Below are 7,011 nucleotides of genomic sequence, written 5' to 3'. Positions count from 1 at the left end.
TTAAATTGCTACCATCGTTGACTACTCCAAATCTCAAAGGCCAAAAGCATAGCCCTTGGTATCTATAATCTAAAATTTATCTTCAAGTTATCCCTATGCCTGCAAGATATCACAAGGCCTTCCCAGGATCTGAAGATGCCTGGTAAAATCAAGGGAGTATAGATAGCCTTTACCAAACTCAGATTCAATCAGAGGACCACACTTGAGAACCTAGAGGGCCACATGTGGCCTTGAGGCCACAGGCTTCCCACCCCTTCATGCCATAGGCAATATAAGACAGGACTTGAATCTGCAGTTGCCCGTTCTACAGATCCATGATCAATATGCCAATATCCCATATCTTAGGGATTCTTTTTAGATGTACCCATTTGCTTTATAAATGGAATGCAATTGCAATAATATTTGAGTATGCTCATGATTTTACTGTATTGGGTTGTCACTATAATATTGCTATACTCCTGCTCCTAATGTAAATCACTGTCCCCCCAGCCAGGAAGCAGTAGCCCAGGTGCTGATAGATCAATACTGATATCAATACTGATAGATCAGTACTGAATCTACACTAATTCAGCTTCCTCTTATTGACAGCAAGGTGGCACAATGGATAGAATGCTATAGAGTCAGGGAAATCTGAATTTGAATCCAGTCTTAGACACTTACTAGCTAGTTATGTGACCTGAGCAAGTCATTTAACCTCTACCTCAGTTTCCTCATCTGTAAAATGGAGATGATAACAAAGGGAAATGGGGAAGTACTAGGGGACACGCTCAACAAGAATCTTCCATGAGATTTTCACCTGTGACCTATATATGTATATAAGCAAATTAGCAAAGTCTACGTATAAGAAACAGCAGTGAGCTGGTTGAGCAAATGTAAATAAATAGATCAGAAGCTATTGGAAAGAAGTTTGAAAACAATTCAATATACTTTTATAATAATAACTGACTATCAAAAGACAAAGATGGGGGCATTTATGTTCTTGAATTATTGATATTAAAGAAGTCAGAAAGATCTAATTTGAAATCCTGCTTATTGTGCATTTTAGTTGTGTAACTCTGGGAGAGCCATTTAACCTCAGAAGAACTGGGTTCAAATGCTAACTCTGCCTCTTACAATCTGTGTGACTTTGAGCAAGACACTTAAATTCTGTGAGCCTTGGTTTCCTCATCTATAAAATACAGTAAGGGACTAGGTGACTTCTTAAAGGCCCCTTTCGTCTCTAAATGTATGACCCTATGATCATATGCCTTCATTGCCTATGGAAGGATTTTTAATCAGAACATCAGGGTTCTCCATTGTGCATCTCCTACTGCATAATATATTCTTCCCTAGGAATAATATGCCTATTCAGCTCATCCTCGTCCTGTTATCCTGAAAGATCAGCTTAGGCACTTGGCTCATTATACTGCTACCTATCCCTGAACTCATCCCAATTCATCCAGATCTTACCACTAACTACTCTCTATCCCACTAGTCTACCTCTTACACTGTACCCTTTGGCAATCCATTTCATTGTTAACAAACTTCCCTTCATCAGACTTCCCTTTTTCTGTTGAGGATACCATCATCTTTCCAGTCCCTAAGGTTTTCAACCTCAGAATTATCTTCAGTTATTCATTCTTCCTTTCCTTTCTATCTCTCCACTTCTACTCATTTCTGATACTAATCATGGACTAATGCAGTAGGCTTCCCAATTGGTCTGCTTCTAATTGCTCCCTTTTCCAATCAATTCCCCACAGAGCTGATAAAATTATTTTAATAAAGTATAGATCTTTAGAGGAAAGTGGCATAGAAGATAGATAGCCAACCTCAAAGCCAAGAAGGCCTGAGTTCAAGTCCTTCCTCTGACACAAATTACGTGTGTACTCTAGGCAAGTTATTTAACCTCTCAGTGCTCAAGGCTGCTCTCTAAGACTGTGAGCTGCAGACAAGGTATTGACCTGCAATAGCAGAGGGAGTTATTTATGGCAATGAAATCATGGTTCCGGTCTCTATCTCTAAAACGCGGGTCTTTCTGTGTCACTTCTTTGCTCAAACATTTCCACTCTCTTCTAATTGCTATGAAGATAAAATGTAAACTGCTCAATTTAGCATATAGAACCCTTCAGAATCTGATTCCCATCTGCCTTTCCAGACTTGTTTCATATTATTCTTTTTCATGCACTCTGTGTTCAAACCAAACACACCCTAAATATTCTGTCCTCCCGTTGTAGCAATCTGTCTCCCATCTACATGCCTTTGTACCCCCTGTGCCCCATGCCTAGAAGGTACTCCCTTCATCCTTCTAACTTTTAGAATCCTTAGCATCTTTCAGAATTAAATTCAGGTATAATCTACTGTGGGAAGCCTTCTTTATTCCTCCTAGTTATACTACCTTTTTTTATTTTTATCTATACATGTTGTATCCCTCCTGCCTCCTCCCCCTACTCCAACCCTGAATATAAAGTTCTTTAAGGCAGGAACTATTGTTTATTTTTGGTAGTAATTCGCACAAATATCTTCTCCTTTCTATTTGTACTACAACCTCCTACTAGGGAAACTCAACACATATCACAATGGACTATTATAATCATTACAGTTGTTCTTCGCTGCCTCTATTCTCCACCCTCTCCAGTCTATCCTTTACATCAACTCCCAAATAATCTTGCTAAAGCACAATTCTTATCACATTACACTTATATTCAAAAAACTGTCAGTGGCTTCCTTCTGTCTACTGAATAAAGCATAAACTCCTGATCTTAGCATGACAGTCAAGACCCTCCACAATCTGTGTCTGGAGTATCTTTCTAAATTTAGCACCTATTCCCTTTGGTTTAGGTTTCCATATAGCCAGTCTGGCCTCTTGTTCAAATTCCCAATGAGTACGTTCCTGTTAAGGTGTGGGTTGGACTAGATGGCCTCTAGAAGCTAGTTACCTTCTTAACTCTTACTTTCTGTGCTCTTTGCTCTCTCATAACAGCCTTTTTTTGTTTTGTTTTGTTTCCATTCCTTTGCTCATGCTATCGACTACACAGCATTTTTATCCCTTCATGGTGCTAATATTCTTCCAGGCCTATCTCAGGTGCCAATCTGTCATGAATCTTTCATTTATTCCTCTTCTTCTTCAATGCTACAGCTGTCACCACCACCACCACCATTACCCAGTTAAAAGTGACACTTCTCTTTTCAAATTACTCACTACTCTTTCCCTAGAACTTTTCCTTTCAGTTTTGATAATCAAAGTTAATTAAATGAAGCCCTTTCCTTGATGATTAGGTTTTATACTTCTTGAACAAATAGCTTTATGTTCCCAAAACACAATTGGTGCTTTAGTGTGTTTGATTGAATTGCACTATGGTGTTTGTTGTGTTTGTATTAGTTATAGTGGAGTTTGATCCATCAGTAGTAAAGACTATTTTTTATCTTAATCTCGTTGAACACCAAAACAAACAAACAAACAAACAGGAATCCATGATTATGAGGGACTCTGATTCTTCACTACCAACATCATCACCAGTTTTCTTGGCTTCCCTGATATAGAACAGTTTCTGAACAAGAATCTTTCTAAATAGTTGTGCCAGAAATTGCTGTTTGCAATTGTGTTCTTTACACAATGAAAACACTTGGAAGGCAACCCACCTCACCTACCCTCAAATCCCCCATGTTTTCTACTAGATTTAGAAACACTAATGTGAATTCCTCCAACCACTGTTACTGAATTCTCAAGGTTGACAATATTGCTAACCTTAAATCAAAGCAAATGGGAAAGAGAGCCTCGGTCTGTAAGAAAGATCTATGCAGGGCAAGAGCCATGTGCTCTGTGACCCTCAGTTTCTGCCTACAGTGGAGCAGTCTATGGGTTCCAAACTACAGTGTTAATAGAGCTCAAAAAATGACTTTTCAAAGTGACACTTTCATGCATCACTTGATTTATAAGCTACCTATCAAAGACTCGGGTAGTTCTAGTCCCTAGATTACTTCTCCCTCTCTTATGGATTTTCTTATCATTGATAAAGGAGGGCAGAATAGAATTATTACCCCCCTCCCTGGATTTATGTAAAGTTATCATATATATCTCTATAGATACTATATCATATATATCATATATATCTCTATAGATACTTTTTCCAGCAATCCAAAAAAGGGAATAGTACACACAGATACAGGCTCTGCTGCATAGAGATAAGCTGGGAGAATATGTGCTAATTACAGTTAATTTTTAGGACCAGAACTCATTATTCACTTTGTGACTTTTTAAACTTCTGGCCAGAGGGAAAAATGTTTGCAAAGATTCTGCTTATAAATGAAGAATGGATGCTCTTTTAGGGCATGGACCATTTTTTATTATTGCTGTTGTATTCCTAGCACCTAGTACCTTGCATGGCAGACAGCATGTACTTAATAAATGAATACTGAATTGAATGTATTCCAAAGTACAATTAAAGACTTTATTAAAAATGCATCCCCGTTCTCCCAAGTCTGCTAAATTTTTCTTTTCCTTAGACGAAATAAGGATTCAAAATGAGAAGTGTTCCATTTCTAATTCCTGATGCATTATATTTGAGAATGAGGCATTTGCCCTGAGTCAAAAGATCCACTGCTAAATGACAGCAAGAATTAAATTGGCCTAATTATTTTTCCTCAAGAAAAAGAAAACTGAAACAGAAACAGGAAATTATAATGATTTTTATAAACAAATAAATTTGAACCAGATAAATGGGCCCAAAAAATTGACTTCAGAGTTGGAATGTTCAAATTGGACTCTAAGTTGGCTACATTAGATAGATGATGGTCCTGTCATTTCTTTTTTTTACTTTGTGTCCCAAATACATTATTGATGCAAGCAGTACTCCCAAATTACCTTGATATACACATTCAAATTATGTGGCAGTACATGCTGAAGGAATAGATAAAAAATGCTAGCCTTTTCATTTTGCTACTTCTCTGTTTCCTGGGGGAGATGGTAAGCTAATAAGCATAATCACACACAGGCATTCTAATATGGAGTAATATAATTAATGATGATTTTATCTGTAAGAATGCTATGTCTATTTATTAGTTTATAGCACCTATAATAAGCAAAGAGACTGTTTTGAATGATTCTTTTCTATAAAGGCTATTCCCTGGGAAGGTAGCAAAGAGACAGCAACTCTGGTCTTCACAAAGTCTCCATTTGATATTGTTCCCCTCCCTGCCTTACTCAAATGAAACAACTTATGGAGAAGTATTAGGAAATATTGAGCATTGGACAGAGCCAAAAAGAGGGTGTTAAAAGGTCATGCGTGTTCTGTTACTGTTTTCTGACAGTTTGTTACCTACAATAGGAACACGCACAAGCTCCCCTCCTCTTTTATCATAACAACCCAAGAAGGAAATGGTAGGTAAATTATACTATTTTAGTATTACTAAGTATTTAGTAAAATATTTAGTAAAGTAAATATTTAGTAAATAGTAAGAATACTGTTTAATATTAGTAAGTATTTAGTAAAACATATAACCAGTGCTTATCATAGGAGGAAAACCAGAGTGAGGAGAAAGATTCTTAAAGAATTGTTTTATTTTATTCTGTTTTTATATCAGATCAAATACAATTGACCTTGCCACCTTAAAATCTTTCCTGGTATGACAATGAGACTCATTTAAATAATGGAGCCAGCCACATCTGTCCTTTCATGGTCATTTTCTAAATTTAGCTTCTTTTCTCCTTGATTTTCTTATTTCTGATTTCCCCAACTCCATCCAACTCTATATTTCTGTGTACAATAAGAATAGAATAAAATAATTCCCATTAATTGAATTGTTATTTGTCATAACTTAAAGAAATACAATTGTTGTTTCCTGACTCATTTAACTAGACAGTCATTTGGAAGAACTACAATTCAGTAATTCAAAAAACATTTATTGATGTATTCTGTAGAGAGGATAGAAAGATGAACTAACATCTAGTAGCAATGGGAAGACAGGCACAATGTTATCATAAAGTAGAAATGAGAAGTACATAAGTGAGGTTCAAAGTGTTAGCTATTTATTCAAGATCTGAGAAAAAAAAGATTTCTTGTTTTTTTTTTTAATTTACTTTGGGAAATTAAGAGAGGCTTCATAAAGGACAGTGCATGTGAACTAGATTTTGAAGGATAGATAAGATTTCAATGAGACAATGATCTGTAGGGAATGTAGGAGGAGACCTATCCCAGGTACAGGGCATGAGAAAAAGAAAAGTGGTAGAAATATAAAGACTTATAAATGGGGAATGCCCAGTAATCTAGTTTCTGACTTTGTTGTAATGTAAGATAACCTGGGAAAGGTAGAGTGGTATCAGACGCCACCTACATTCCTAATTCTCTGCCTATACCCAGACTACCCTGTAGACCTGCTTTCCCTTCTCAACCTCTGACACTTAAAATCCCAACCTCCCTTCAAGGCTTGGTTCAAGCTACCTCTTATAAGAAAACTTTTCTTATCCCCCAAGTTCTTAGTGCTCTCCCCACTTAAAAATGCATTTTATGTACTTTGTAACTCTGCTTTTAATTTGTGGTTATTATGTGCAGATATGTACGGGTGTGTGGGTGAGTGTGCATGTGTATACGCACATGTATATGTGTGTGTATGTACATATGTACACACTATATATAGCTATACACATTTTGTTTACAAGTACATATGTATATACAAATTATGTATAGTATGTATACATACATACATATGTACATATGTATATACACATATATAAACTCCCACATTGTATTATTGTATTTACTTATCTGCATACATCTCCATCAGGTAGTCATGTAGCTTTTGCTTGAAGATCACTAGTGATAGATCGAGACACTACATTTGACTTTTCCACAATTTTAATTAGAACTTTTTTCCTTAGATGAACTCAGGTAAGAGTTATGCAATACATTTTTAAACAAATGATGTTTAAGATCATTTGCTTTAACAAAATATAAAGAACAAAAAAAATCAAAATTTGAAGCTTAACATTTACAAAATGAAAAAAATAAATTGACATATCAAGTTGCTTTAATAAGA

This window comes from Trichosurus vulpecula, chromosome 4 (genome assembly GCF_011100635.1).
Source record: "Trichosurus vulpecula isolate mTriVul1 chromosome 4, mTriVul1.pri, whole genome shotgun sequence".
NCBI classification, from domain to species: Eukaryota; Metazoa; Chordata; class Mammalia; order Diprotodontia; family Phalangeridae; genus Trichosurus; species Trichosurus vulpecula.
Note: the sequence above shows the minus strand (reverse complement) of the source record.